Source organism: Lactuca saligna, chromosome 8, assembly GCF_052625555.1.
Source record: "Lactuca saligna cultivar CGN05327 chromosome 8, ASM5262555v1, whole genome shotgun sequence".
Lineage (NCBI taxonomy): Eukaryota > Viridiplantae > Streptophyta > Magnoliopsida > Asterales > Asteraceae > Lactuca > Lactuca saligna.
Genome location: NC_136424.1, coordinates 115,891,979 through 115,900,152, shown reverse-complemented (window position 1 = coordinate 115,900,152; position 8,174 = coordinate 115,891,979). Strand labels below are relative to the sequence as shown.

Genomic DNA, 8,174 nt, shown 5'->3' with positions numbered 1-8,174 from the left:
ATATATATATATATATATATATATATATATATATATATATATATATATGTCACTTTACATTAATCATCCTATATACTAGATTTTACAAAAGGTTATTACTTTGTCAACTACCACCTAGTTTATAAAGTAAAAACTAGTTTTTAACACAGTTTTAGTCTAAAAACTTATCTTATTATCGAAGCACTTTGTTTTGTTTCTGCAGTTTTGACCAAATCACTGAGAATGAGTCACCACCCTGTGAATCAAGGAACCAACAACATATTCTACAAGACCCGGATCTGTCACAAGTTTCTTGAAGGAAACTGTGGAAATGGTGACAGTTGTACTTTTGCACATGGCTCTAACGATCTACGTGAACCCCCACCAAATTGGCCAGAGCTTGTGAAGGATAAAAGAGGACGAGATTTGGATGATGATCAAAGAATCATACACCAGATGAAAATATGTCGCAAGTTTGCTAAAATGGGTGAATGCTCTTATGGAGAAAAATGTAATTTTCTCCATGAAAGTCCTGCAAAATTCAAGGGTCAAATTACAGAAAGAACAAGTGGAGATTCTGTGATCAAGATTCAGACTATGGTTGAATGTGGTCAACCCAATGGTAGCCATATTATCAAAGTTACTACTTCTAGCAGTGATCCTAATGCTAAGTTTTTTAAAAGTCGAATTTGTAGCAAGTGGGAAACAACCAAGACATGTCCATTAGGAGATAAATGTCACTTTGCTCATGGGATTAAAGGTATACATACATTTTCCCATCTGTTTTTAGTTGATTTATATACATATAAGTTTAACGGTTTTTGCCCATGGATATAATATGAGGTTTTATTACTAATAATGAAACATTATGCAGCTAACTATCATAGATTCTTGTTCCTTTTTCATTAATTTTTTAAACTTTTGTTGTTAACTATCTTAGATTCTTGTTTTGTGGTTTAACATCTAAGATTATTTCTTTATATTCAAGTATATTCATCATTACTTATGTGTTTTTCTCTTAATGTCTTTCTTTTTCAGAATTAAATACACCAGTTGCACCCACGGAGGTTCATGGCTCCACCGCCACCAGTGCGCTCCGCTTACCAGTGACTGAACTGCCGCCTAGTAATTCTGCCACAGCTGTTCCTTTAAGACAAGGCGAAGGAAGGGGGTTTGCAAAGTTGAGATTATCAAATAAGAAGATCAATCGTATTTATGGAGATTGGATTGATTATGAAGACGACGAGCAAGATGATTAAGTAATAGCCTGAAAACCTAAGTATCTTATTATTCTAGACATTTGAACCTTTTTTATGTTCCCTTGAAATGAAATATGTGTTTGTGGCAAATACATGGTTTATGGTTCTTCTCTCCTAGAGGGATAAAACCGATATACATGTATTTGCTGCTTTTTATATAGAACTACAAGGCATTCTCATTTCTTGAAAAAATGGTGCCTTCCTTAATTGTGTTGTTGAAACTTGTTTGGAGTTTGGTTTTTCTTGGACATACTGGTATTATGCATTAGTTTGATCACATATGTGCTGAATGTACTTCATTGCTATTTTTTAATTAAATTTACAAGTTTAATAATCAGCTTAATTATATATAATTATTCGCTCAAATAAACCCCAGAAAAGGTTGATATATGGCTATCTGAAGAGTTCCATGTGACAGGGAAAGCATGTAGCCTGCATAGACTTAAATTGGATGTGTCATTACTTGCCCAAATCCTAAAATGACACAGGGAGTCAACTAACTAGTTTTTCTCTCTAGGATTTGGGCAAGAAATTAACACAGCCACTTCCTTCTTATGGGGGGCGTTGATGAGTCTTTTAAGTATAATTTTAGTTCTAAATAATATCTACTAAAGTATTATTTTAAAGATTTTTGATATAATTCCTTTTTTTGCAATACTTTGCCGATTTAGAAACATTTTTTATCACAAACTTTATACAAATGCAACACTTATGTTATAACTATCTTCTTGTTGGGTGGTTAAATAAAAGGGAATAATGATTGGATATTTTTTTATACTCTTTGATTAATTCAATGTAAATATTTTTTTATAAACTATAATGAAATTTTTAGGAAAAAAAATACAATTTGGGATTTGATTTGATCACCATTAAAAAATGAGATTGGATAAATGCATCAACAATGATAACTTTCTTTAAGATATAATAGAAACAAAATCCAAACATTATATGGATCAAACAAATAAATAAAAAATACTAAACTACACATAAATTGAGTCTTGTTTCTCGCCCTTTTTTCTAAGTAGAAAAGAAGGGAATTAATCGTGGCTCCCTTAAAATATTGCACCCCACAAACAAAGAACCTATCATTACGAGAAAAGATGACAACCAACAATTAAATAATCACACACAAAAGTAGTCTCATATTTATATTGATTTTGTTCAATCATGCCAAGTCCTATTTGTAATTTTCTAAACGGTTTTTATTGAGAGTATATACATTGGTTAAATTATATTTTATTAACCTTTTAAGCACATTATTACCTTTCAAAGAATAATCATGCAAAAAGTGGTGCCCTAGGTATATTTATGCTTAGTGTGTGATTGCAAGATAAGATTTTTACTCAAACAAATAGCATTCAGGTTATCACAAAATATTGGGACTCTTGTTTGAGATATACTAAGATCCATAAAGGTTTTGCTTCATCCAAAGCACTTGTGTGCACGTTCGACGTGCTACCACGATCTTTCATTGTTGACAAAAATATTGGTTTTAAAAACATACCAATATGCTACAGAGTTGCCAATGAAGGTACAAACTCCATCGATGCTATTTTGGACAAGGATCCCACCAAGGTCTGAATCTATATAACACAAGATGTTCACATCCAACCTCTTAGGATACCATAAGTCCATAACATGATATTGTAAATGATTCAAATATGGAAAAAAAATATTTAACGGCATCATAATGTGTACGTTTGGTGGTCAACTGGAATCGAGCACATAAACACACCATTTTAAACTAAAAGCAGAGCTCGTCATAAAACAAAGTGTTTATATCACCATAAGAGTAATTGGAAAGGATGGACAACAATTCTGAACCAAGTAATATTAGCATTATGAATATCAAGGTCAATAACAACACATTACCAAATAAAAGGTTTAGCATGTTACCATATTAATATGAAGTATTGATTACCAAAACAAAAAATGTTCTACATCAAAAAAAAATCAAATTTTATTCCATACCAAAATTAGTAGGCACAACACAAATCATATTAGAAATGTTGTGTACTTGAAAGGGGAAAAATGTAAAAATGATATGCTTTTGATAAAGACCATCTCTAAGTTTCTTCCTTTGTATTGAAAGCATAAACTACATAGACACCAAGAAGTAAAAACATGTCTCCTTTTTAGAAGATAATCCACATAACAATATGTGGAAGAATGTTGAATCTCACACAAAGCTATCAACTTTATTTAGGATTCGTAAATTTATTGTAGTTATTTATGATTTAAATGGAGGTTCCTAACTTTTTGTTAGATATTAAATCATTAATGTTAAAGCCAAGGAAGAGTAAGCTCAAAAAGTATGGATGTTAATATCATATTAGGTATATAAAAAGGAATAAAAGAATAAAAGATGGAAAGCTAACCAAAACTTCATGATTAGGGCTATTTATTATTTGGATAAAACCGAATTATCTAAGTGGATAATTTGGTTTAGACTATATGGTTTGAATATTTGGATATTTGGATATTTGGATTGTTTTTCAATAAAACAGAATTATTACTTTGGAGTTCAAATTGATTTTGGTTTACAAAATACAAACCGAATAGTCCAAAAAAACCTGAATAACAATTTATTATTTATTTATTTTGAATATATATCTATAATTATTTACTATTTTTTTTTCAAATAGATTTAAAACGTTTCACCTAATAAAAAATCTTAATATGTATTTTCTCTCAAAAGTATTTTTGTCTATAATCTATAAAACTTTAATATATTTTTTAGTAGTTGTTTATAAACTTTAAACTACAATTAAGTTATTTGTCTTTTTCTTTTATAAAGTTGGATAGTATGCAAATTATATGTGATTTTAAAAAATATTTCGATTTTTGAAAACCGAATTATAAAACCGAATCCAATCAAATTGTAATTTGATTGGACCGGATTGGATTTGAATTTAGATTGGACTATTTGGATCTATGTTTAGAAAACCGAAATCAATTTGGATTCACTTGATCAGATAGGATTGAATCAATCCATCCAAACGAACACTCCTATGATTACAACAGATGAATGCCCACAAAAATTTTGTTAAATTATTAATAGAAAATAATACAAAAATTAAAAAGTACAAAAAAAAATGAAAAGAAAAGGGAAAGCCAACCTTAAAGGCATAATTACAAAAAAAAATGACCATCATAACTTTAAAAACCAACAACTAGAACAAAAATAAAATTGACCCACCACAAGATTGGCACACTCTAGATAGAAAAGACAAGTAAAAAAAGTAAGAAATATGTTTTTGGTTTGTAAAAGCTTCGACATGAAGTTTAGTTAAAAACTGGATTGTTTGCTGAGTTTTGGAAAGTAGAAAAATTCAAAAGCAAGAGGAAATGCAATTACTTGTTCATGACAGAAAGAAAAGGGACTATAACAAACCATCAACTTCGTAAAAGCTAATACCTATAAATTAGACAACAAAATTAGTACATACACATTTTTATATATAAGTCTTTCCTCTTCATTTGACAAATTTTGCATCTAGTTGTTGTTATGAATCAGCCAAAACGAAACACAATAAAAAAAAATTAGATAACTTAAGAAACCAATGAAAGTTTCAGTGTTCTAGAAAAGTGAAAAAAAAATCATAAATTAAGAACTCCATAAAGTTTCTGGTATTCAAATAGCAATTTATTCGGGATTTGAATTTCAAGGCTTCAAGAGACATGTCTCCTTGTTTTATAACATAGTGTGAAGGGGTGTCAACTCCCCGAATTCTAAAATTGGCACTGATTTTCTTTTCCCACCTTTAACAGCTTAAGTTGATGCGTGTCGATGTCCTGCTATCGATGAACTTGGACTAACTTAGTATATGGACTAAATATTGAAGGGTTTTATAGGTCAAAACAAAAATGTATAATGCGAAAAAATAACTTAACAATTAACAGAGTACATGCAACCTATAAGGATGTATGTCTTCATAAATAATAGCAACATACTATAACTATCAAGAAGCCTGGAGAAACCCTATTGAAATGGAAAATTCAAGAGTATGGTTTACATAACTTTATATTTATTATAGAAAATAAATCTCTTGATCCTTTCCTTTGGTTCTTCAGAAAGCTAGCACCAAAAGCTTAGTGATCTCCGTAAATATCCTGGTGATCTCTGTCACTGACTCCATCCCCTGCCTCAGATCTAAAAACTCATGGGCCAACCTCTTGTGCTCTACCCACGGCACATAACAAGTATGTAACATCTCCATGAACTATTACCAAGATATCACAGCCCTCGGCTCAGCAGAATATGATCCCATAACAAGTCTCCACCAATCCTTTGCTCCAGACCTCAGGAGGTTCAGAGCGCACCTGACCTTCTGGTTAACTGGGAAAGAGTGGGTGAAAAAACATCCCTCAACATGAGATAGCCACCTCATGGCTACAATTGGGTCTTGATATCCATCAAAAGTGGGGGGATTCGTAATGTTGATGTCCTGATACTAAAAAACCCAACTCGCTCCAACACCTACAGCTGCAACGACTATGGAGGCTGCAGCAGCAATAGTCTCAACAATGGGTGTGTATCAATCATCAAAGAACTACATGATCATGGTATTAATAGACCTAAATAACTCTGATATGTGATCCTTGACAATATCCACAACCTCCTCATGGAGAATCTCCCTAATCATGTAATCTAATGCAACTGACCCACCCTGACTGGCAGCTCCTGATCCCGATCTGGATCCAGAATCAACTCACCTCGTCATCACCATACTGAAAGTAAACCAGGGAATATCATATAACACATAGACATATCAGTGGAACCAACTACCAACAATGCCCTAGGGGTTGTGATTTCCCTGTTATGCGTACGGGTCTTGTGCTTCTAGTAGTATGGGCCCATACTACCTTTCAAACCTATCCGTATTTGTTCATGAGGATCATCATAAAAACCCTGATAATACAAACTAGCATAATCATACACTAAATCCTCACACCCTATAGGAAAGGCTAATCATCTCGGATCTGGCCGGCTAACCCCACACAACTCATCCCTGAAACTTCCACCAACCTTGCAACACTCGTGTATGCTAGTTATACAGAACCCTGGACCCTATAAACAGTCGAATATATGATCCTACCATAAGCCCTTCATCAAAAAAGAACATGAATTAAGGTCAAACCAAGCATTCTAAGGCTATAGAATCTTAGTTATGTATAACCATAATGCATGCACTAAGCAGCTATAGTAATGATGTCAATTCCATGTAAGAAGAACCCTAGGCTATCAGGCATCATATAATCAGGAAATTCTATCATGAAATTTCTTGAAGATCCCTACCCAATCACTAGCATGTTGTTCTAACATATTAGAATCTCAAATAACAGTGTGGTATTTAGGGGTCTACTTATTGGCTCCAGCTGATCGTACACATCACATCCTCCTTGATTATTTGAAAACATTTTGAAAAATATTTTCCCTTAGCTTGACACTGGTCTCACACAATTGTTTCATCCAATTCACTTAAGCCAAGGCTGTGATACCAACTTTTAATATCCATAAAATTCATGAAAAATTTAAACTTTTTAAACAACCCAAAATCATCATTGGTTTACAAAATAGTTTTCTAAAACATGTCTGTTATCAGAGTTTTCCCAAAATCATAAACAAAACTTGAGAAGGTGCACGATCACACCTTCAGCTTCCCGCGATCATCTAAGGTACCTGAAACATAACTCAAAACTGTAATCTCAAAGCTTAGTGAGTTCCCATAAAATACCACCACAACACAAAATTAGAATAATAACAATAAAAAACATACGTACAGAGCCTTTAGTCTGATTGAAACGCCCCATCGGCCTACAGTCTATTGGGACTGCTCATAGAACCTTCATCAAGACTGGTACGCAAAACTGGGACTTCAGCCTATCTGGACCGTTCTTCGGGCCTTTGGCCTGAGTGGTATGCCCTGTTGGCCTATAGTCTATCTGGGCTACCCTAGTTCTGTTGGCTTTCAACACAAAGCAGGATCGACTCAACCCAAGCACACATATACCGTGTCGACACATACATATAACAGACAAGCATACAAATAATCAGTCGATAACAAACTAACAAATCTTATAGATCATTACGCATAATATTATCCCATCGACCCGGATACAGTTCTACCATGACACAAATGTAACGTCGTAAATTTTCAAACAAAAATTTTCATTTAAAAACACAATTATCTCATTTCAAAATCACATAAATCCTATAAATATCAAGTTATCAAACACACGTTCCAAAACTGAATATAACACAAATCCAAGATCTTCCAAAAACATATTTCCAACTCGGGTGTGTGTACAATCAAGTCAGTGCCTTCCTGTGATCCTGAGAGATACCTGAAACACATAACACATAACACAGTAAGCACGAATCTTAGTGAGTTCCCCAAAAATACCACACGCATCACATTAGCTACTTGAGGCTAACTCAATATGACCTTCCAGTCGATGTGTCTCAGTAGAGACCCTGTGGTCCTACAGCTCGGGTGGACCCTCCGCTCTGAACTCAGTAAGCTCACAAGACATATATAGGATAACAAAATACTCAATATAACACATAAAACCCTCTGGTTACACATAGATACCACTATTGAGAAGTATAGTGAGAAGACTCACCTCGTAATCAAGTAAGTAATAATCTCGTACACAAATCTCGAACTAGCCTCCACCTAACACATAAGATAACAATCTCTAATCAACACTTAAGTCACGACTCAAAATAAACTAGGTTAGTCTCTTTCTCAAACTCATGGAATGGGTAAAAGACCATGTTACCCCTCCACGGTCCCCATACTTCCTGCCTTGACCAAACCCTAAAGTCAACAAAAGTCAACACTCGAGTCAATTGTCCATGTTGACCCGACTTGCCGAATGCATATATGTGACTCACCGAGTCCCCCTTGTTCCTTCAGAACCTTGTGAAAA

The 8,174-nt window shown here is 33.6% G+C and overlaps 1 pseudogene; it reads left to right on the top strand.

The window, feature by feature from the left end:
• Positions 1-222: 222 nt before the first annotated feature.
• On the top strand, positions 223-1,238 carry LOC145010037 (zinc finger CCCH domain-containing protein 39 pseudogene; annotated as a pseudogene).
• Positions 1,239-8,174: the final 6,936 nt, after the last annotated feature.